Below are 23454 nucleotides of genomic sequence, written 5' to 3'. Positions count from 1 at the left end.
GTTAGATCGGGTTCTGATCTGGCGCGTTGGCGGGTCAGCACGTCAACTGAAGCTTTCCACTGTGTTACTCGAATCATTCCATCACACCCCTTCCGCTATGACATGGCGCATTATCTTGTTGAAATATTCCACTGCCTTTGGGAAACCTGGCCATCTAGAGGGGGTGTACATGGTGTGAAACCAATGCACGATACGCCTTGGCCGTAATGATACCTTGTACGAGCCTTACTGAACCCATGGACGCCCATGTGAATGTTCCCCAGAGCATAACGGAGCCACCGCCTGTTTGTCTGTGTCCTGCAGTACATGTGTCAAGGAGCTAGTCCCCTGGAAGACGACGGATTCAAGCCCTCCCATCTGCATGATGAACAACGTATCGGGATTCGTCAGACCTTGGAAAGCTCTACCATTGCGCCAGCGTCCAGTGCCGATTTCATTCATAGTTTCCGATGTCGTGGTGTTAACAGTGGCACACACATGGGTCGTCATCGGCGGAGGCCCATCGTTAGGAGTGTTCGGTGCTCAGTGTGTTCAGACGTACTCGTAATCTCCCCAGCCTTAGACTCTGACGTCAGTTCCACCACAGCTAGGCACCTGTCGTCTTTTACCAGTCTGCGCAGCCCACGACGTCCGACATCTGTAACGAGGGGTGGCTGGCCAAGCCCACGACGTCTGGACGTTGTTTCACCTTGGTTTCGCCACGTATTGAAGACTCTCAGCACAGCACTCCTCGAACACCCGACACGTCGTACAGTTTCGGACCATCGCAATCTGCCCTCGGTCCAACTCAGACAAATCGTGCGCCTTCCCCAGTCTACACTGCATACGGACAGCATGCTCACTAATATTACATGCACTCAGCATCTGTCTGAGTAGAATTCGTCCCAAATGACGCTGCTATCAACTGGACGGGTTTATATCGATAGTAGGTCGGTGGTCATAATGTTCTAGTTGATCAGTTTGTTTTGTCAGTACTAGGTTAATGGTGGTCTACCTATTTTCTGCATTATTCCAATCTACGTACAAATTTATAGTGCCTTATGCGACAATAGACGTACACCTACTTATACACTGAAGCGCCGAAGAAACTGGTATACGCAGACGTATTGAGATACAGGGATATGTAAGGAGGCAGAATACGACGCTGCGGTCGGCAACGCCTAAATACACTCCTGGAAATAGAAATAAGAACACCGTGAATTCATTGTCGCAGGAAGGGGAAACTTTATTGACACATTCCTGGGGTCAGATACATCACATGATCACACTGACAGAACCACAGGCACATAGACACAGGCAACAGAGCATGCACAATGTCGGCACTAGTACAGTGTATATCCACCTTTCGCAGCAATGCACGCTGCTATTCTCCCATGGAGACGATCGTAGAGATGCTGGATGTAGTCCTGTGGAACGGCTTGCCATGCCATTTCCACCTGGCGCCTCAGTTGGACCAGCGTTCGTGCTGGACGTGCAGACCGCGTGAGACGACGCTTCATCCAGTCCCAAACATGCTCAATGGGGGACAGATCCGGAGATCTTGCTGGCCAGGGTAGTTGACTTACACCTTCTAGAGCACGTTGGGTGGCACGGGATACATGCGGACGTGCATTGTCCTGTTGGAACAGCAAGTTCCCTTTCCGGTCTAGGAATGGTAGAACGATGGGTTCGATGACGGTTTGGATGTACCGTGCACTATTCAGTGTCCCCTCGACGATCACCAGTGGTGTACGGCCAGTGTAGGAGATCGCTCCCCACACCATGATGCCGGGTGTTGGCCCTGTGTGCCTCGGTCGTATGCAGTCCTGATTGTGGCGCTCACCTGCACGGCGCCAAACACGCATACGACCATCATTGGCACCAAGGCAGAAGCGACTCTCATCGCTGAAGACGACACGTCTCCATTCGTCTCTCCATTCACGCCTGTCGCGACACCACTGGAGGCGGGCTGCACGATGTTGGGGCGTGAGCGGAAGACGGCCTAACGGTGTGCGGGACCGTAGCCCAGCTTCATGGAGACGGTTGCGAATGGTCCTCGCCGATAGCCCAGGAGCAACAGTGTCCCTAATTTGCTGGGAAGTGGTGGTGCGGTCCCCTACGGCACTGCGTAGGATCCTACGGTCTTGGCGTGCATCCGTGCGTCGCTGCGGTCCGGTCCCAGGTCGACGGGCACGTGCACCTTCCGCCGACCACTGGCGACAACATCGATGTACTGTGGAGACCTCACGCCCCACGTGTTGAGCAATTCGGCGGTACGTCCACCCGGCCTCCCGCATGCCCACTATACGCCCTCGCTCAAAGTCCGTCAACTGCACATACGGTTCACGTCCACGCTGTCGCGGCATGCTACCAGTGTTAAAGACTGCGACGGAGCTCCGTATGCCACGGCAAACTGGCTGACACTGACGGCGGCGGTGCACAAATGCTGCGCAGCTAGCGCCATTCGACGTCCAACACCGCGGTTCCTGGTGTGTCCGCTGTGCCGTGCGTGTGATCATTGCTTGTACAGCCCTCTCGCAGTGTCCGGAGCAAGTATGGTGGGTCTGACACACCGGTGTCAATGTGTTCTTTTTTCCATTTCCAGGAGTGTACTTCAAAGACAGGAAGCGTCTGGCGCAGTTGTTAGATCGGCTACTGCTGCTGCAGTGGCAGGTTATCAAGATTTACGTGAGTCTGAAAGTGGTGTTGCAGTCGGCGCACGAGAGATGGGACACAGCATCTCCGCTACAGCGATAAAGGGATATTTCGGTACAACTATTTCACGAGTGTACTGTGAATACCAGGAATCCGGTGAAACATCAAATCTCCAACATCGCTGCAGCCGGAGAAAGATCCTGCAAGAACGAGACCAACGATAACTGAAGAGAATTGTTCAACGTGACAGAAGTGCAACCCTTCCGCAAATTGCAGCAAATTCCATTGCTAGGACATCAGCAAGCGTTAGTGTGAGAACCATTCAACGGAACATAAGCGATATGGGCTTTCGGAGCCGAACGGCCCACACGTGTACTCTTGATGACGGCACGACACAAAGCTTTCCTGGGCGAGGAACCGGCATTGGACTGTTCATAACTGGAAACGTGTTGCCTGGTCGGACGATTCTCGTTTCAAAATGCGTCGAGCGGATGGACGTGTACGGGTAAGGAGACAACCTCATGAATCCATGGAACATGCATGTGAGCAGGGGACTGTTCAAGGTAGTAGTGGCTCTGTAATGGTGTGGGGCGTGGGCAGTTGGAGTGAAATTGGACCCCTGATACACGACACCCCAAACGTCCAGAATTGCTACAGAACGACTCCAGTAACATTCTTCTGAATTTAAACACTTCCGCTGTCTACCAAACTACCCTGACATGATCATTATTGAGCGTATCTGGGATGCCTTGCAAAGTGCGGTTCAGAAGAGATCTCAACCCTCTTACGGATTTATGGACAGCCCTGCAGGATACATGGTGACCACTCCTTCCAGCACTACTTCTGACATTACTCGAGTCTATGACGGGGTGTTGCGGCATTTCTGTGTGCTAGCGGGTGGCCTATACGATGTTAGGCAGGTATATCAGCTTCTTCGGCTTTTCAAAATATTGTCTTAATTACAAGTCCAGTGTGCATTGATGCATTATCTTGCCTGCACTTACGGAAGCCGTAATGTATTTTTGTTAACTGTCCATGGTTAAATGATAATCTTTACGTTGTCCGTTATCCTTTGCCTTCTTCTTCTTCTGTTTCTATCCTTCGGAATCTGTCATTCGGTTGCAGTAAGCTCTTGTTTGCACATACTCTTCATGCGTGTCTTTGGGTATTCAGCCCGTCAGTGACCCTGCAAAATTTTGTGTCATATCGTACCATTTAGCAGACGCTAGGCGCAGCCAGAATAGTGAATTACGCTGTTGTTAACACCCTAACTCAAGGAGCTGCGCTTGGAGTGGTGCCGTCACTGTGAGGGTGGGCTGTTGAGGACTGATGCTGTATTCTGTTCAGAGCTCGACTGCGGTTATCTGCTTTCCCGAATGGTCTGTGGAGAGTTGTCTCATTTTCCATTGTTTATGAGAGAAACAGTGGTGTTACTGCTGGCGCTATGGTGTGGGGAAAAATTTTGTACACCTTTGAGTCACGGCTGGTAGAGATTCAGGACACTCTAACGGTACAACGGTGGTCACGGACATATTGCGTCCACACGAGTCACCTGGCACGCGATAGTATCATAGTGCCATTTTTCAAAAGAGCAATGCTTGTCTACAGTTGGCATGTTTCTCTGTGAACTGTCTGCGTGATTTTGAGGTACTTCTGTGGCAGGCGAGATCCGCAGATGTCTGCTAGAGAATATGTCTCAGACGTCAGTTCCGTCCAGGATATTAAAAAGCAGTTACGACAGTAATGTGCCGGATTTCGTCAGGGAGGGCTGTAGCCGCCCTCCATCGATCTGCAGACGTCGACTTCGGTGAAGTAAGACATTGATATTGTTATCCACTGCATATGTCCGACTTTTCGTTATATCGACAACTCTAAGATGGAGCAGCCACAAACATCTTCACTGTAACGGCGACTAAATGCGGCGGTTGTAGAGCACAACGGATTTCTAACAGACTCTCCAACCGAATCAGTGCAGACAACTACGTCAGAGAGGGTGTTACCTCATGTTGTTAAGTGGGCTCATCCGGCCAAGTTCTTCATAAATTTCACTCTTTGTTGTAATCAGTGCAATGACGTCATATAGCCTCCAAACCATTACGTTTGATTTCGAAACCTGCTCCTCTTTAGGGGGCTCTTCACTTTTCTTTATCAGTAGTGTATTTCCTTACAACACCTTGCTAAAACCGAGAAAGTGAATTCCTGAACAGCCATAAATACATCGTAACTCCGAGACCAGTAAAGAGGCAGAGAGCAGACGAAAGCAGCGGACGACGTCGGCAGGCGTGTAAAACGAGCAGACAGCCACCGAACGCCCTCCTTATCTCGTCCCCGCACGCGTGGTAAATCGATACGGCCGCGCCATTAGAAGATGACTGCCGGTTTTTAACGCCCTTGGGAGGACGCTGAGGGGGTCTTTTTGTTTGCCTCGGTGTAACCTCAGACTCTGCCCGTCGTGGTGTTTGCGGCTGAATCACCGTCGTATAATATTGCAGATTTCCGCGTAAGCCAACGGCGAGCGGCGCTCCGCCGCCGAACGTCGAATCTCTTCGGCTAATGCAGTTACCCCTTTGGAGTGGCGCAGATGCTCCCGCGAGCCTTTCCGCCGGCCCGGGGGTGGAAGAGTGGGAGGGACAGAGGGAGATCTGTAAATAAATCCGTGCGGCGCGACGCGGCGCGACGCACCCCTCGCACCGGGCCGCGCGCGGCATGGCCGTGAATTAAATAGCCGGGGCGGTGTGGGCCCGGCCCGTTATCGCCTCGGCGGTATTTCGCCAAGCGGGCGGCCAGCGGGATTTGCTAGCAGCCGCAGGCGATAGCGGCCGGGGATCCGCAAGACGTATGGCGCGGGCGGTCGGTCCGGCGGCGGGCGGCCGGAAATGCGACGCCGGGAGGCGCAGCCCGATGTACCGCCCACCGCTCTTCTGCACCCTGCGTCCCTCGCGTAGGCGCAATAAAAGCTGTTAACGTTACCTCTGTCCATTTCCATTCCTCCTTCTCCACCCTAGGGCACTGTAATTACGCATCCCAGGGTAAAGTAGTACCGAGGTCAGCGCCACTTCGTATAAACGGTACTCGGCTGAGCAAACCGCACCAAGAGCTACTTAAATTTGATGCAATTTCGATAACGCTTCTTCGCCAAGGACCACAGTCGTACAAAATTTCTGAGCTAACATTTTCCGCCTTCGACTGTATCTATGTTTATTATCTCCTGTCTGCCTATTTAGGCTCAAATGGTTCAATTGGCTCTAAGCACTATGCGACATAAGAGGTCATCATTTCCCTAGACCTAGAACTAAACTACTGGCCATTAAAATTGCTACATCAAGAAGAAATGCAGATGATAAACGAGTATTAATTGGATAATATATTTTACAAGAACTAAAAAAAAATGGTTCAAATGGCTCTGAGCACTATGGGACTCAACTGCTGAGGTCATTAGTCCCCTAGAACTTAGAACTAGTTAAACCTAACTAACCTAAGGACATCACAAACATCCATGCCCGAGGCAGGATTCGAACCTGCGACCGTAGCGGTCTTGCGGTTCCAGACTGCAGCGCCTTTAACCGCACGGCCACTTCGGCCGGCTTTACAAGAACTGACATGTGTTTACATTTTCACGCAATTTGGATGCATACAAACTGAGAAATCAGTACCCAGAACAATCACCTCTGGCCTTGATACGCCTGGGCATTGAGTGAAACAGAGCCTGGATGGCGTGTACAGGTACAGCTGCCCATGCAGCTTCAACACGATACCACAGTTCATCAAGAGTAGTGACTGGCGTATTGTGACGAGCCAGTTGCTCGGCCACCATTGACCAGACGTTTTCAGTTGGTAAGAGATATGGAGAATGTGCTGGCCAGGGCAGCAGTCGAACATTTTCTGTATCCAGAAAGGCCCGTCGAGGACATGCAACAAGCGGTCGTGCATTATCATGCTGAAACGTAGGGTTTCGCAGGGATCGATTGAAGGGTAGAGCCACGTGTCGGAACACATCTGAAATGTAACGTCCATTGTCCAAAGTGCCGTCAATGCGAACAAGGGGTGACCGAGACCCATACCATCACGCCGGGTGATACGCCAGTATGGCGATGACGAATACACGCTTCCAATGTGCGTTCACCGCGATGTCGCCAAACACGGATGCGGCCATCAAGATGCTGTAAACAGAACCTGGATTCATCCGAAAAAATTACGTTTTGACATTCGTGCAGCCAGGTTCGTCGTTGAGTACACCATCGCAGGCGCTCCTGTCTGTGACGAAGCGTCAAGGGTAACAGCAGCCATGGTCTCCGAGCTGATAGTCCATGCTACTGCGAACGTCGTCGAACTGTTCGTGCAGATGGTTGTTGTTTTCCAAACGTCCCCATCTGTTGACTCAAGGATCGAGACGTGGCTGCACGATCCGTTACAGCCATGCCGATAAGATGCCTGTCATCTTGACTGCTAGTGATATGAGGCCGTCCCACCGGTTCCAAATTATGCTAACAGTCACTGGATCTCGACCAACGCGAGCAGCACTGTCGCGATACGATAAACCGCAATCGCGATAAGCTACAATCCGACCTTTATCAAAGTCGGACACGTGATGGTACGCATTTCTCCTCCTTACACGAGGCATCGCAACAACGTTTCACCAGGCAACGCCGGTCAACTGGTGTTTCTGCTTGAGAAATCGGTTGGAAACTTTCCTCACGTCAGCACGTTTTAGATGTCGCCACCGGCGCCCACCTTGTTTGAATGCTCTGAAAAGCTAATCATTTGTATATCACAGAATCTTCTTCCTGTCGGTTAAATTTCGCGTCTGTAGCATGTCATCTTCGTAGTGTAGCAATTTTAATGGCCAGTAGTGTACTTAAACCTAACTGGCCTAAGGACATCACACACATCCATACCCGAGGCAGGATTCGACCCTGCGACCGTAGCAGCTGCGCGGAGTCGGACTGGAGTGCCTAGAACCGCTCGGCCACAACGGCCGGCGCTATTTAGGCTACTGTGCCGTTTTCAAGAGTGTGCTGATGCGATTGAATACCAGTTACTGACCTGTCCAGCAACGAGACTTCCATTTCTTGTACTCTTATTTCCAATTCTCTGAAGGCAGTTAGGGCTCCTCGCATAAAGATGCGCTGAATAATTAGCAAATTTTCAGTCATATACACTGCCGGAGAAAATAGTACACGTCAAAAGACGAAGTCGATTTTGATCCCATTACGGCGTATGCCACCTGAGAGTAGTAGATGTACTGATAATGGTTTAAAAGACGTCTGCAAGCAGATAGCGTAGTGGAATACCTACCAGAGTACAGTCTGTATCTACCCTTTAGTAGGGAACGCTCTCAGCCAGAAGGCTCGATGTAGTGCAAACGTGTGACGCAAGCTGTCAACCATGGCACGGACGCGCACTCGTCCTTTCTACAGCCAACTCGCTAGTCTCAAAGAGGACATATTGCGGCCTTCCGAGTGATGAGATGGTTCTTTCGCAGAACTGACGCCCAAGTTGGTTGTGCTGCGACGGTTATGCAACGATTCTGGTATCTGTGCTCATGTGGACATTCCCACCTCATAGGCGAGGTTCTGGTTGTCCACGTAACAAAGACTGTATAGTATAACTACCACAGCATTGACAAGAGGACTTACCAACCCAGACGTCTCAACACGAACTGTTGAGAACTGGTTGTTAATAGGACTACGGGTGTAGCCGGTCTTCCACTCAAGCCAAAGCATCGACGTGCACAGCTCCACTGGTGCCGTCAGAGGGCCACTTGGAATGGCGTGTCGTGGTCTTCAGCAACGAAAGTTGATTCTGCCTGCACGCAAATGACGTTCGTTTGCATGTACGATGTAGACCTAGTGAACGTTGTCTCGTAGAGTGCGTTCGTCCAAGAAGCTCTGGCCCCACCCGACGTCTTATGGCCTGGGGTGCGATAAGTGTTTCCGGGTGGACTCTTCTTTTGCCGTTCTTCCAACAGGAAGGTGTTGTGTTGTTCCAACACGATAATGCTCGCCTACACTCTGCTCGTGAAACTCGACGTGCTCTGCAAGATGTGCAGCAGTTTTCCTGGCCAGAATGATCTCTGGACGTGGCCACAGTCGAGAACGTTTGGGATATGATGGAAAGAGAAGGGACTCAAACCACTCGTCAACCAACGAGTCTTACGGAACTACCTGAACAGGTCGAGCAGGCGTGGCATAACGTATCCCAGAACAGTGTTCGCAATCTATACGATGGACTTGATGCCAGAGTCAGCGCCTGCACTGTCGCGCATGGAGGCTACGCCACGTACTACTATGGATGTTTCAGCAAGAGTCGATACCTTGTACCTCAGAACCGCATGTGCTACTTCTGTAAATATAATCATTTCCTGTTCTCCATATGTACTGTCGCAACAATCAGTCTCGAATAAATTCGAAACCTCTAAAAGGTTGTGCAACTTTTTTGTTTCCGGCAATGTATTTAAATTAGTTGGAATTTCCATAATGTTTGTTCTGGCAAGTACCATAGTCTACAGAATTTATAAACTGACATTTTCCGTCTTCTTCTGTAGTTATTGTTTATTTTCTACTATCGGCTATTGTGCCGTTTCCAAGCAGAGTTCACGCGAATGAGTTCCAGTTACTAAGCCGTCCAGCAGCCAGCATATGATAGATCAACATGGGTCTCATTAATAGACTTCTTTTAGTTCTGTGCTTTTAATTCTGTACGTTTGAAAACAAAACTGTGTGTTCGAGTAAAGACTCGTTGAATAATAAGGAAATTTGTAAACAAGTGTCAAGCTATCTGGTAGTGGAGCAGCAAGAATCCCAACAGTAATAATTCCAAATAGACATATTTGGGGAAGGGATTTCTAGCTGCAGCATTTGCTTCAAAACCAACGGAAAACTTCCACAACCGTTGACCACAACCGAGGATGGGAAATAGTTTCCGTTGGTTGTACGTCATTACATCACAGACAAAATATACGATGCACGTTGTACGTGTATTTGGATAAGTACATTGTACATCTTACCTACATTTCTTTGCGTGCGTGTTCAGTAATGTCAGTAGCTTGCTCGCTGTGTGAGGCTACTGTGTGTGTGTGTGTGTATGTGTGTGTGTGTGTGTGTGTGTGTGCGTGTGTGTGTGTCTGTGTGTGTTTCTGTGTCTTTGTTCATAATGGAGGGAGGGAGAGAGTGTTTGTATGTAGGTCATTAGATGGGTGAGAGGGTGGGTAGGTTGGTAGCTGTGAGATGAAGAAACAAAGTAGCCTTTGTTTTGTTTATTGTTACTTCAACCCACTCGTCCCACATGGAAGGTTGATGGGCTATATGCGGTTACAGTTTGCCGCTCTTCAGTCAGTTGATTAAAAGAAATTAAAGCGCTGAAAATTTTCCACAAAATAAAATGCACAGGGCGAGCTGCGTTTTTTAGAAGATAAGAGGCTCATTAGTCGATTGTTTCAATTATTTACACAGAGATGACTGAAGAGTTTATGTAGACTGCCAGTATGCGATTTGTAGGGTTTTGGCTGCTTTATAGTATGTGTATTACGTGGTTGGATGTTTGGCTAAAGGATTTGGGAGGTGGATGGCGGCTGAGGCTCCGAACGAAGACGTGGAATGTGGGTGGAGGGGAGTGAAGGGGAAGGAATGCTTGACAATAGGAAGGGGTAGGTTCTGCTAGATCTCCCAGGACATATATCTGGGTGGATTTCCTGCTCGCGTAAGACGAACTTTTCTACAGAATCGGCGAAGACAGTAACTGATAGGGAGCAGCGGGACATATTTGATTGGTAAGGTGCCAGACCACGAATAAGCACAATGTGCACAAACAGTTTCACTATATTGCTAGGTTGGCTGCATAGAAAAAGTAGGGAGAAAGCAGTATGTTGCTTAAACCTGAAAAAAATAGCAGGTAGGTGGAAAGAGAGCACTGATGAACTATTTCATAAAGAAGATGTCAGAGATGGTTCAGATCACGTAAATGAAATGTAATGGAGTGGAATAACTCACACGAGCAACATTTACCAGGTCAGAATCCATTAATTCTCTAAACAAGTACGTAACAACGCGACTTGAAGAGTTAATATCCCCCCACCCCGAGTGATTATAGAATGCTGAAGATGACCTGAAGAACAACAGTAAAAGTCTACGTGTGTCTGCTATGACAATAGAACACTGCCAGTGGACTTATAAAAAGGAAAACAGTTACCCTAGGAGCCATTGTTTTAGTTTTCATGGCAATTGTTTCACTTTTTATTAACTCCATTCGTAGTGTTTTATTCATTTAATAGAACTGAATCTTCAAGAAAAGTAATACTGAAGAACAGTACAATAGTAGAACAGGTTAGCCGTTTTAAATATCTCGAATGCGATATCACATACGGATATGATAGAACTATACGTAAGAAGGTAGCAACCCTTGAAATCATACAGAACAATAAAACGGTACTTTAGAAACAAGACACAAATACTAACAAGAATGAAGTTTTGCGAAGTAATGGTCGCCCTCCTTTACTCAATTGGAGTGAATTGTGTATCAGTTAAAAATAACGAGAAAATAAGAATAAATTTTGAAGTGGCAAACAGTATTGGCTGCTTAACAGATTTTATTATTTTGTATTTTGCCAATAACGCCTTTCGCATTCTTTAAGGCATCTTTAGATTGTCCTACAAGGACCCCGTATAAGTAAAACACTGGACAACCAAGGAAAATACTAAAACCAACTTACTGGCATTATACGTATTAGATACATATGCTGCCGTTCATGCAATGTCTTAGCACGAAAATGCCATTTCCAACATTTTAAGAACATTGAGTGATGCCCCATTAAAGTAAAAATAAGTGGGATATAATAGGCAAAAGTATTTAGAAGCCAGTAACTCATCTTGTCCATCAAAACAACCAATACATACAACAGCAAAAAATTTTAGGACACCCAAAAATGGGATCAGGTCTAGAGAATTTCATGGTGCCCTTCGACTGCGTCATATACTCTATAAGTTAGTCAATTTAGTCTATTGTCTCCTTATTTTTCAGTACATAGCTTAGAGGCATAAGCAGATTAATCACCTCGAATGTCGTTTTGGCTTTTTGGTTAGTTTTATTTTAATAGGCCATTGCGTGAAGCCCCTTAAAAGTCAGTTTTTTTTCAGTGTATATTTTAAACGTGACATATCGTGTACTCAATATTATGTTACATTAGTATGTTCTAAAAGCTTTTCCTGTTGTGTGCATTGATGTTTCTGATGGACGTGATAATCAGTTACTAGCCTCTGAATATTTCTGGCTATAATACTCTATTTCTTTTAATTTTAAAGGAGAACCACGGAATTTTATTAAAATATTAACAACGGTGTTTGTCTGCTAACACATGTGCGTGGAGGACAGCATGTGTGTAATACCTGTTGTATGAGTAAATTGGTTTTAATATTTTCCTTGGTAGTCCAAAGTCTTACTAAATTGGAATCATGCCATTTTTAAGTAAAATTCGTGTTCTTCTTTGTAGACCATCTGAAGATGCGTTATTCAAGGAGAAACGCGTTATTGGAAAGATATAAAACAATGAAGCCACTTTTGTAACGGAGATTTTTTATCTCTTCAAAATATTGGCGCTGGTTGCTGTACTATACCACCATGTTTTGGAAAATGTTCTAAGAAAATAAGATCCAGACAGCTGAAATAAGATTTCTTAGGATTGTTAAATATTGCAGCAGAGTGGAAAGATTAAGAAACAGCGAATGCAGGAAAGCATTAAACATCTTTATTGTAAGAAACAAAATTGAAATGAACAAAACAGAATGGTGTGGACCTCTCGATATAATGATCAGAGACAGATTACCCTACAAAGTCAGACAGTCCGGAAAGCCTAAGAAGTCTGGGAAGGAAAAGGAAGAGATGAACATCGTAAGAGGCAAACGTCTAATACTCGATGTTAGGAAGAAGAAGAAGAAAAAGAAAAACAATAACAATTACTAAACCTGAGAATGGAAATGCCAATGAAAGCGCAGATTATAGAACCTAGGCATTAGTAAACTTACTTTCAGAAATTGCACTCAATATTGTCAAAAAAATTCTGAAAGTTAAAATTAACCAACAATTGGAGCAGAACAGTTTGGATTTAGGAAAAACAAAAGGACTAAGCAAAGCTTTAAAGGCATTGCGAATGTTCTGAGAAAAAGAACGGAGGTGAAGAGGAAAATGTATACATCATTGTTCAGGTAACTTAATGGGAATGCAACCGGTCACATCATCGACAGCAGCAGACATTTCGACAGCAGCACACTCTTCCATTCTCAGAGCAAAATTGCAGCAAAGAAGCACTGAACGAGCGAATTTAAAACCTCTGTTTCAAACTCCGTAAAGACAAAACACACACACACACACACAGTGAACACTTGATAATCAATGGGTGAGGTAGCACAAACTCTGTCCCTCTGTTTTTGACAAGTGAGAGTCCAGAAATGCAGGCAGACTTTAAACAAAAACCACCATCTCTATTCACAAGGTTACTTGCTAATTTAATTAAAATCTCATTCATTAAATTAGCAAGTAATCTTATGAATAGAGATGGTGGTTTTGTTTAAATTCTGCATGGAATCCTGTTCTCTCACATGCCAAAACAGAAGGACATAGTTTATGTTACCTCACCCCCTGTTTGTGTGTGTGTGTGTGTGTGTGTGTGTGTGTGTGTGTGTGTGTGTGTGTGTTATCTTTACGGACGTCCACTGCAAACCGAGGTTTTAAATTCGCTTGCACAGTGCTTACTTGCAGCAATTTTGCTCTGAGAATGGTAGAGAGTGCTCCTATCGAAATATCGGTGCTAGTTGACTACTTCATTCGGCTGCATTCCCGTAAGTTACCTGAACATTGTACAAGAGGGGGGAAACTAATGTTTCACGTATACAGCATTCGTTGAAGTAGAAAATTCTTTAGAGGGAGTAAACTGGAAGACAGTGATTTCAGTACCAAATAAAACTGACATAGACCGGAGAGATAATATACTAATTTTCAATCTGTATATGTATTTGAGTACAGAAATGAATTTCAATACCACTAAGAAAGAGGCTATGAAATGATGTGCCTTAGAAGGATATCCTCTCCCTCCTTATTTATTCATTTTAATTATTCGTAGTGCAGTTCATAGCACAGTAGAAAACAACAAAAAGCAGCACTAAAGGCATCAAAACTATTGGTAAAAATGCACATCGTATTCTTCTTGCTCATGATGTAGTAGTCTTAGCAAATTCTGAGTACGACGTGACCAGTATGTTAAATATTTTGTATGTCGTTTTTGGTAGCCCCAAACTGAAAATAAACGTCAACAGTAGTGTATTAACAGTGACAGATAAATCGAACAAAGAAATAATGCCAATGTGAGGATACAAACATAATGCTAATGCAAGTAAATGAATTTTGCTACTTGGGAAGTACAATAAAATATGATAACAAAAATATTTTGGACATTAAAATAAATCTTGGAATTGCTAAAGAAGCATTCAGAAATAAGAGAAACTTACTACAAACAACCAACTCAGTACAGAAACCAAGAAGAAAAGCAAGGAAAGAAAAAGTTAGATGTAACTAACATATCCATTATGGAGAAGAGCTTGTAGACTGAGACAAAAATCTAATGAGAAGAAAATTTAAAGAGAGAATCCATTGATTAACAGGATACAGAGAAGAAGAACTAAATTAATTTGACACCTAGTCCGACGAACTGTAACAGCTTGATAGAAAACATCTTGTATGGAAAAATTCTGGGGGAAAATTCTAGTGGTAGGTAGAGAACGTCATTATTAAAAATCGTTTCCGTGGAGTGAGCTGCAGCAACACAAGGAAACTGAGCAGTTGACGAGAGACAGAGATAGATGGCTACATCAATTGGGCGCAAACTTTAGTGTCTGGTTCTTACGTGAATGATGTGTTGTTGTAACTAACTTGTTATTACACCATGTTCCAAAGTACTATATTTGGACTGGGATTAAGTATGACTCATAAACGTGAATATTAAGGAAGAAAGCCGAGATACATCAGAATAGCTTGTCCGGGAATCACCAGACGTGGTGGGCCGCTTGACACAAGTCTTTTTTTTTTACTCGACCCTACTTCGCGCTACATCTACATCCACATATATAATTCGCTAGCAACCAAGGAGTGTGTGCTGTAGGGCACTATTAGTGCCAAAGTCATATTTCCAACTCCCCCCTCTGTTCCACTCGCGGATCGCGTGGGGGGGAAAACGACTCTCTGAACGCCTCAGTACGAGCTGATGAGAACGATGATAATGATGAAATAACTAGGAGGAAAACAGTCCTGAGTGGAGATAAACGGCCGCCGGGAATCAAACCGGAGACTCATTGAGCGTCAGTCAGCAGTACGAACCATAAAGCCATGAGATGCTGATGAAAACAGCGACGACTGCTGTGGACTTAAAGTGCCACACCACATGTATTCCTATAAGTCGACCTGAAACTCAGGCCGTAGTATTACCAGGCACAAAGGAATTAAAGACATCAGCTGATAATGGGCATTGATTTACATCAATGGGAAATGCTGAAAATCTATGCCGGACCGGGTGAGAACACAAGTAGTGGCTACCCTCTGAAGCGTAAAATGAAATTTTCTGAGGGTAGTCCGCCTGCTTAGCTGGATGGTAATGTTCTACAATCCCATGCAACGGGTCCGGAGTTCGATTCCCGAATGGGTTGGAGATTTTCTCCACTCGGGGACTGGATGTTGTGCTGAACTCATCATCATTTCATCCTCATCACCGGCGCACAAGTCGCCCAATGTAGCGTCAACTGTAATAAGACATGCACTTGGGCCGACCTTCTCCGGATGGGGCCTCCCAACCAACGACGCCATGCGCTCACTTCTTCTGAGGATAAAAACATATTGGTTGGATTGAGTTTCCATTACGAAACTAAATTATTTTCAAGAATCATCACTATTATCACTGTTCCATAAGGTTTTAATATTGATTACATAATTTACCAATAATTATTTTCTTTCAAATACTGGCATTAATTTACGATACAATGTAATGGGGTGTACAGTCTATGAAACAAATGTATGAGCAACATCCCTCTCACGTAGTTCTGCCCCTAATCCGATACTTTGTAGCTTGCATCTCTGACACTATAACTGAAACAGACACGTCGAATATGCTTCAACATTTGAAGGAAATGCCTTCCAACAGTTGTAAATAGTTCATGCAATGCATCAGGAGCTGATCCGATATACACTTCGCGTCAATAAACCAGTTAATTAACAGCACAACACAGCAGTAAATAGGTAACTGCAGTTATATTGCAGTGGGCTTATTATTATTATTGTTAGTAGTAATAGTAGAGTAGTAATGATTGGAACCGAGCGGTTCTAGGCGCTACAGTCTGGAACCGCGCGACCGCTACGGTCGCATGTTCGAGTCCTGCCTCGGGCATGGATGTGTGTGATGCCCTTAGGTTGGTTAGGTTTGAGTAGTTCTTAGTTCTAGGGGACTGATGACCTCAGAAGTTAAGTCCCATAGTGCTCAGAGCCATTAGAACCATAAGTAATGATTGGACACAAAGTATCTGCGGCGTGAAGTCCTCCACTTTCTGTTATTTCATAAGTGAGGAGTTCAGCAGTCAAGTAACTTACAAACAGTAAGAACAGTGCACACATTTGAACTTCGTTGCTATGAAACAGGAGTCCAGGATGTGGGCGAAGTAAGTGTCCCTAGAGAGAGGAGTAGTGGAGTGGAAGTATATTTTGTAACAGATGGATAGTTAGCTCACTGGTTCCCGGGTTCGATTCCCTGCGGGGTCAGGTATTTTCTCTCCCTCGTGATGACTGGGTGTTGTGTGCCGTCCTTAGGTTAGTTAGGTTTAAGTAGCTCTAAGTTCTAGGGGACTGATGACCATAGATGTTAATTCCCATAGTGCTCAGAGCCATTTGAACCATTTTGATAGTTAGCTTTGCTTTCTGAGGAAGGATTGAAGGTAGCGCTCGCGATGAGCTGCTTCATTAATAAGAAATAAGTAGTACCAATTGTTTCATTAACTCATTAGTTCTTTGTTTAATAAAATATTTGCAAATGTTAAATATCATTTACCTTCCATCTTTTAAAAACAAAAGTGTTCAATGAATTTTTTTTTTTTTTTTAATTCCAAAGTTTGGTTAGGCGCTAATGCTGATCGTAGTGCAGGAGTGAGTGCGAGCTAATATCTAATTAGACTCAGGAAGATACGAAACCACTGATTTATAGCATGTATCGTGGGGCAAGAGGTTTTATTGTTCATGTAACAGTCATAATCATGAGCACACAAAAAGTACCTGAGTCACGTGTATGCTTAAATTTGGCAAAGGGCGAAAGGAGTTTGTGGGACTTGCTCTCCTGGCAAAGAGAAAGTGAAATCCTGCCTTGGAACTGAATGCCGCATTTTATGTCTCATTAAATCATCCTTAGGAAACTTGAACAAATGGACGTTTTTTACTGCTGTGTAATATCCATTACACTTCTGTACACAACACTTTATAATCGTAATGAAGATAAAACTGCACCGACGTATATTACATCACATAAACTCACACAGACACACAATATGAAATCGTTACTTAAATTAAAAACTCATAACGACCACGTAGCGCTATATTTTTTTTATTTTTTTATATATATTCAACACGTTACTGATGCAACATAAGACAACTGTCGATTTTCACTGCTACTCACTACCGTCACGGTTTTGACTTCTCTCAGTTGTTCAGCCCTTCCATCCAGTTGGTGTTGTCTGGATCCTTCCCACGATTGTTGCAGGGTGTTTGCTTTCAGTCAGATAGGGTATGAAACGTGATTCACCTGAAAAGGTCAGCTGTCGCCAATCAGTGGACGGCCAGCTGCGGCACTGGCGTGCAGATTCCACCCTTGGTCGCCAATGACAGCAGTCGAGCGTGGGTACCAGGTGCCAGGTGCAGAGGCACATGAGCAGCAACGTTCGCTAAACCGTAGATGGGCAGACACTGTTGGTCGGCCCTTGATTCATCTGGGCGGTCAGTTGCTCAAAAATTGTACGTCGCCTGTACACACTTCGGTAGCCTTCGTTCACACCCGTCATTTAAAGGGCCGTTGTGCACCACAGTTTCATCGGCACCGGTTTCGGATAGCGCCATTTTGCCATACATTTTATACTTTAACAACGATGGCACGCGAACTGTTCGCATACATAGCCGTTTCGTAAGCGCTTCCACCATTGGCCCAAAAGCCGATTATCATATACTTTTAGACGTCAGATAAATCGCACCACTTCTGTAATACGACAACAGCTACACTCCAGAATGAGATTTTCACTCTGCAGCGGAGTGTGCGCTGATATGAAACTTCCTGGCAGATTAAAACTGTGTGCCCGACCGAGACTCGAACTCGGGACCTTTGCCTTTCGCGGGCAACTGCTCTACCAACTGAGCTACCGAAGCACGACTCACGCCCGGTACTCACAGCTTTACTTCTGCCAGTATCTCGTCTCCTACCTTCCAAACTTTACAGAAGCTCTCCTGCGAAACTTGCAGAGCTACACTGTTCTCCGCATTCTTCCGACACTCTTCATTTAACCTCCGACGCTCGTGCTGCCATTTACTGTTTGTGGGTGACTATTTCACGTTTCCATCTAACACAGGCGACGAACAAATTAATGTGACTGAATCATGTATCCATATAGAGGCACGTCAATAAACCAGTTAATTAACAGCACAACACAGCAGTAAATAGGTAACTGCAGTTATATTGCAGTGGGCTTATTATTATTATTGTTAGTAGTAATAGTAGAGTAGTAATGATTGGAACCGAGCGGTTCTAGGCGCTACAGTCTGGAACCGCGCGACCGCTACGGTCGCATGTTCGAGTCCTGCCTCGGGCATGGATGTGTGTGATGCCCTTAGGTTGGTTAGGTTTGAGTAGTTCTTAGTTCTAGGGGACTGATGACCTCAGAAGTTAAGTCCCATAGTGCTCAGAGCCATTAGAACCATAAGTAATGATTGGACACAAAGTATCTGCGGCGTGAAGTCCTCCACTTTCCGTTATTTCATAAGTGAGGAGTTCAGCAGTCAAGTAACTTACAAACAGTAAGAACAGTGCACACATTTGAACTTGCAGAGCTACACTGTTCTCCGCATTCTTCCGACACTCTTCATTTAACCTCCGACGCTCGTGCTGCCATTTACTGTTTGTGAGTGACTATTTCACGTTTCCGTCTAACACAGGCGACGAACAAATTAATGTGACTGAATCATGTATATGTATCCATATAGAGGCACACTAGACCCGCCGGTGTAGCCGAGAGCGATAATGCGCCGGCCCCAGGTAGTATCATCCCGGCGGATCAATCGCCAGTTTTCCACATCCTGCAAGGTGAATACTGGGCTGGTCCCCACGTTCCGCCTCAGTTACACGACTCACAGACATTTGAAAATGTTCGCACTTTTTCAGGATTACAGTAGAAGCTGACAGTTGGGGTACACTACTTACACCCTGGGGGCGGCGGATTCGCGGTGGTGACAGGAAGGGCATCTGTAATAACAGGCAAATCTGTAATAACAGGGAAGACCTCGCGTTGAAACGGGACTAGGCCCAAAGACAGAAAGAAAGAGGCACACTAGGTTATGCACCTCTGTGACTGTGCTTTTGATGTCGGCATTAAAACTGTAAGTCTTTGATCCGTGGTACTTTAATTATAGTTAGCTAATTTTATGACTACAATTTTTCAACTTGCCTGTCCACAACGTTAATATTCCATTTATTTCATATTATCAACTTTTAATGAGCTGTTGTTGTCAATGCCATCGGCGAACCTCAACGTTTTTATTTCTTCTCCATGGACTTTAATACTTACTCCTAATTTTTCTTTTGTTTCCTTTACTGCTTGCTCAATATACAGATTGAATAACATCGGGGACAGGCTACAACCCTGTCTCACTCCCTTCCAAACTGCTGCTTCCCTTTCATGCCCCTTGACTCTTATAACTGCCGTCTGGTTTCTGTACAAATTGTAAATAGTCTTTCGCTCCCTGTATTTTACCCCTACCACCTTTAGAATTTGAAAGAGAGTATTCCAGTCAACATTTTCAAAAGCTTTCTCTAAGTCTACAAATGCTAGAAACGTAGGTTTCCCTTTCCTTAATCTATTTTCTGAGATAAGTCGTAGGGTCAGTATTGCCTCTCGTGATCCAACATTTCTACGTTTTTCCAGTATTTTGCAGCTGTGACTTATTAAACTGATAGTTCGGTAATTTTCACATCTGTCAACACCTGCTTTCTTTGGGATTGGAATTATTATATTCTTCTTGAAGTCTGAGGGTATTTCGCCTGTCTCATACATCTTGCTCACCAGATGGTAGAGTTTTGTCATGACTGGCTCTCCCACGGCCGTTAGTAGTTCCAATGGAATGTTGTCTACTCCTGGAGCCTTGTTTCGACTCAGGTCTTTCAGTGCTCTATCAAACTCTTCACGCAGTATCGCATCTCCCATTTCATCTTCATCTACATCCTCTTCCATTTCCATAATATTGTCCTCAAGTACATCGCCCTTGTATAGACCCTCAATATACTCAATCCACCTTTCTGCTTTCCCTTCTTTGCTTGGAACTGGGTTTCCATCCGAGCCCTTGATATTCATACAAGAGGTTCTCTTTTCTCCAAAGATCTCTTCAATTTTCCTGTAGGCAGTATTTATCTCACCCCTAGTGAGGTAAGCCTCTACATCCTTACCTTTGTCCTCTAGCCATCCCTGCTTAGCCATTCTGCACTTCCTGTCGACCTCATTTTTGAGACGTTTGTATTCCCTTTTGCCTGCTTCATATACTGTGTTTTTATATTTTCTCCTTTCATCAATTAAATTCAATATTTCCTCTGTTACCCAAGGATTTCTACTAGCCCTCGTCTTTTTACCTACTTGATCCTCTGCTGCCTTCACTACTTCATCCCTCAGAGCTACCCATTCTTCTTCTACTATATTTCTTTCCCCAATTCCTGTCAATTGTTCCCTTATGCTCTCCCTGAAACTCTGTACAACCTCTGGTTTAGTCAGTTTATCCACGTCTCATCTCCTTAAATTCCCACCTTTTTGCAGTTTCTTCAGTTTCAATCTACCGTTCATAACCAATAGATTGTGGTCAGTGTCCACATCTGCCCCTGGAAATGTCTTACAATTTAAAACCTGGTTCCTAAATCTCTGTCTTACCATTATATAATCTATCTGATACCTTCTAGTATCTCCCGGATTCTTCCATGTATACAACCTGCTTTTACGATTCTTGAAACAATTGTTAGCTATGATTAAGTTATGCTCTGTGCAAAAATCTACCAGACGGCTTCCTCTTTCATTTCTCTCCCCCAATCCATATTCACCCACTATGTTTCCTTCTCTCCCTTTTACAACTCTTGAATTCCAGTCACCCATGACTTTTAAATTTTCGTCTCCCTTCACTACCTGAATAATTTCTTGTATCTCATCATACATTTCATCAATTTCTTTACCATCTGCAGAGCTAGTTGGCATATAAACTTGTACTACTGTAGTAGGCATGGGCTTCGTGTCTATCTTGGCCACAATAATGCGTTCACTATGCTGTTTGTAGTAGTTTACCCGCACTCCTATTTTTTTATTCATTATTAAACCTACTCCTGCATTACCCCTATTTTGATTCTGTATTTATAACCCTGTATTCACCTGACCAAAAGTCTTGTTCCTCCTGCCATCGAACTTCAATAATTCCCACTATATCTAACTTTAACCTATCTATTTCCCTTTTTAAATTTTCTAACCTACCTGCCCGATTAAGGGATCTGACATTCCACGTTCCGATCCGTAGAACGCCAGTTTTCTCTCTTCTGATAACGACGTCCTCTTGAGTAGTCCCCGCCCGGAGATCCGAATGGGGGACTATTTTACCTCCGAAATATTTTACCCAAGAGGACGCCATCATCATTTAATTATACAGTAAAGCTGCATGCCCTCGGGAAAAATTACGGCTGTAGTTCCCCCTTCGCAGTACCAGCACAGCAAGGTCGTTTTGGTTAGTGTTGCAAGGCTAGATCAGTCAATCATCCAGACTGTTGCCCTTGTAACTACTGAAAAGGCTGCTGCCCCTCTTCAAAAACCACACGTTTGTCTGGCCTCTCAACAGATACCCCTCCGTTGTGGTTGCACCTACGGTACGGCCATCTGTATCACTGAGGCACGCAAGCCTCCCCACCAACGGCAAGGTCCATGGTTCATCGGGGTATAAAGCTATAAAGCTTTAAAGCTATAAATCTTTATTCCGAATTCTGAGAGGTTTACTTGTATCTATAGCTAATCTCTGTTAAGCACACTCTATGTGTTAGCCTGGAACTGTCTGTTTACATACCTTTTTAATGTTCATGTTACATTTATGTGCATGTTTTATGAGAGATTTTCAGATATTTTATTAGGTATGTATGGACAGTTCAATGCTCTGGTAGTTGAGCCATCTTGCCAATCGGTTTGCCCATAAAGACTGACAACGATGGAGGCTAGCTACTTGCTGTAATAAGGCGGCAGTATTGAACGTTTTATAAATGCTTTTACTGGTTTTGAAGCCTAACAGTTACAATCTTATGTGAATGTCATTGTTTTCTGTAGAGGGCAGCACAAACACTGAGTCAATGTCATGAAAAGCAATGCCTTCGAACTTTTTGTGTGACATCTCTAAACCTTTTTCAATAAAACACACTTTGTTAACACTCTACATATTCATACTTCACGTCTACACATTTATTCCTCAACATAGTCACCCTGGTTACGAATAAATTTCTCCGAATCAGTCGATTGATACCGTCATACTACAAAGTTTGACTTCGCTGATGGAGCCATAACCTCACTTCTACTTGCACCGCATCATCTGTATCAAAGTGAAGTCCTCGAAGATGATCTTTAAGTTTTGGAAACAAATCAAAGGGGCTATGTGGAGAATGACCGTTCCAGGTGTCGCGGCACTCGTGGTCTGGCACTGTCATACTGAAGGACACGATGAGCCATGCGTGGACGAGGTCCTCGAATTCGTGGTTTAAATGTTATGGTCTCGCAGTATGTTTCAAAGTTTATAGTGCTGCCTTTAGGAAAGAATTCCAGAGGAACCACACCCTGAACATCCCAGGACACCGTGAGCAATTTTCCTGCAGATGGCATGGTCTTGTACGTTTTGGCATCCTTGAGCCTTTTTGGCGCCGTTCCTTTGATATTCTCTTGTTCGAGGGTCAAAATGGTGAATCCGCCTCAATCACATGTGACAACGTTGTTATCAACGCCTTCAGCCTTATGCTAAAAACGAAAAAGAAATTGTTGACAAATGTGCTATCTGTTCCGTTTCATGTGAGCAGTGAGCGTTCGCGGCACCCACCATACATACAGTGTTCTGTACCGCATGTCTGCAGTGATGGCCTGCACAATTTCTCGTGATATGCCCCACTTACCTGACAGGTGTGATTGTGTTATCCGATGATTTTGTCTGCTGAGTTCATCAACCCGATATCGATGGTTGCCGTACGTGGTCGTCCAGTCCGAGATCTGTTGCACATGTTAGCACCACCGTTCCCGTCAACAAGAGCCCGAACAATTCAACCTCGCACGTTACTGATGTCGATACAATCATCAGCGTTCGCAACTCTCATTCTTGTACAGGTTTCAATTGGAAACACGTTTTCTGCGGTTAGAAGCTGTAATACACCACTAAGTTCCTCACAGACTGACACCGGTACGCTATACGCCACCAAGTTGAAACCTACAATTCAGAGCCCTCTAGAGGCAGTGGACTGCTAGATGCGTCAGTTAAGCACGAAAGTCGACTGAG

At 44.8% G+C, this 23454-nt stretch overlaps 1 non-coding gene across 1 annotated transcript; it reads right to left on the bottom strand.

The window, feature by feature from the left end:
* Window positions 1-17992: 17992 nt before the first annotated feature.
* Trnas-cga (transfer RNA serine (anticodon CGA)) lies at window positions 17993-18067 on the bottom strand. The gene has a single exon. It is a non-coding gene; the product is annotated as a tRNA-Ser (tRNA).
* Between the last annotated feature and the right edge of the window lie 5387 nt (window positions 18068-23454).

Source organism: Schistocerca nitens, chromosome 5, assembly GCF_023898315.1.
Source record: "Schistocerca nitens isolate TAMUIC-IGC-003100 chromosome 5, iqSchNite1.1, whole genome shotgun sequence".
NCBI lineage: Eukaryota > Metazoa > Arthropoda > Insecta > Orthoptera > Acrididae > Schistocerca > Schistocerca nitens.
This window is presented reverse-complemented; position numbering and strand designations above follow the sequence as displayed.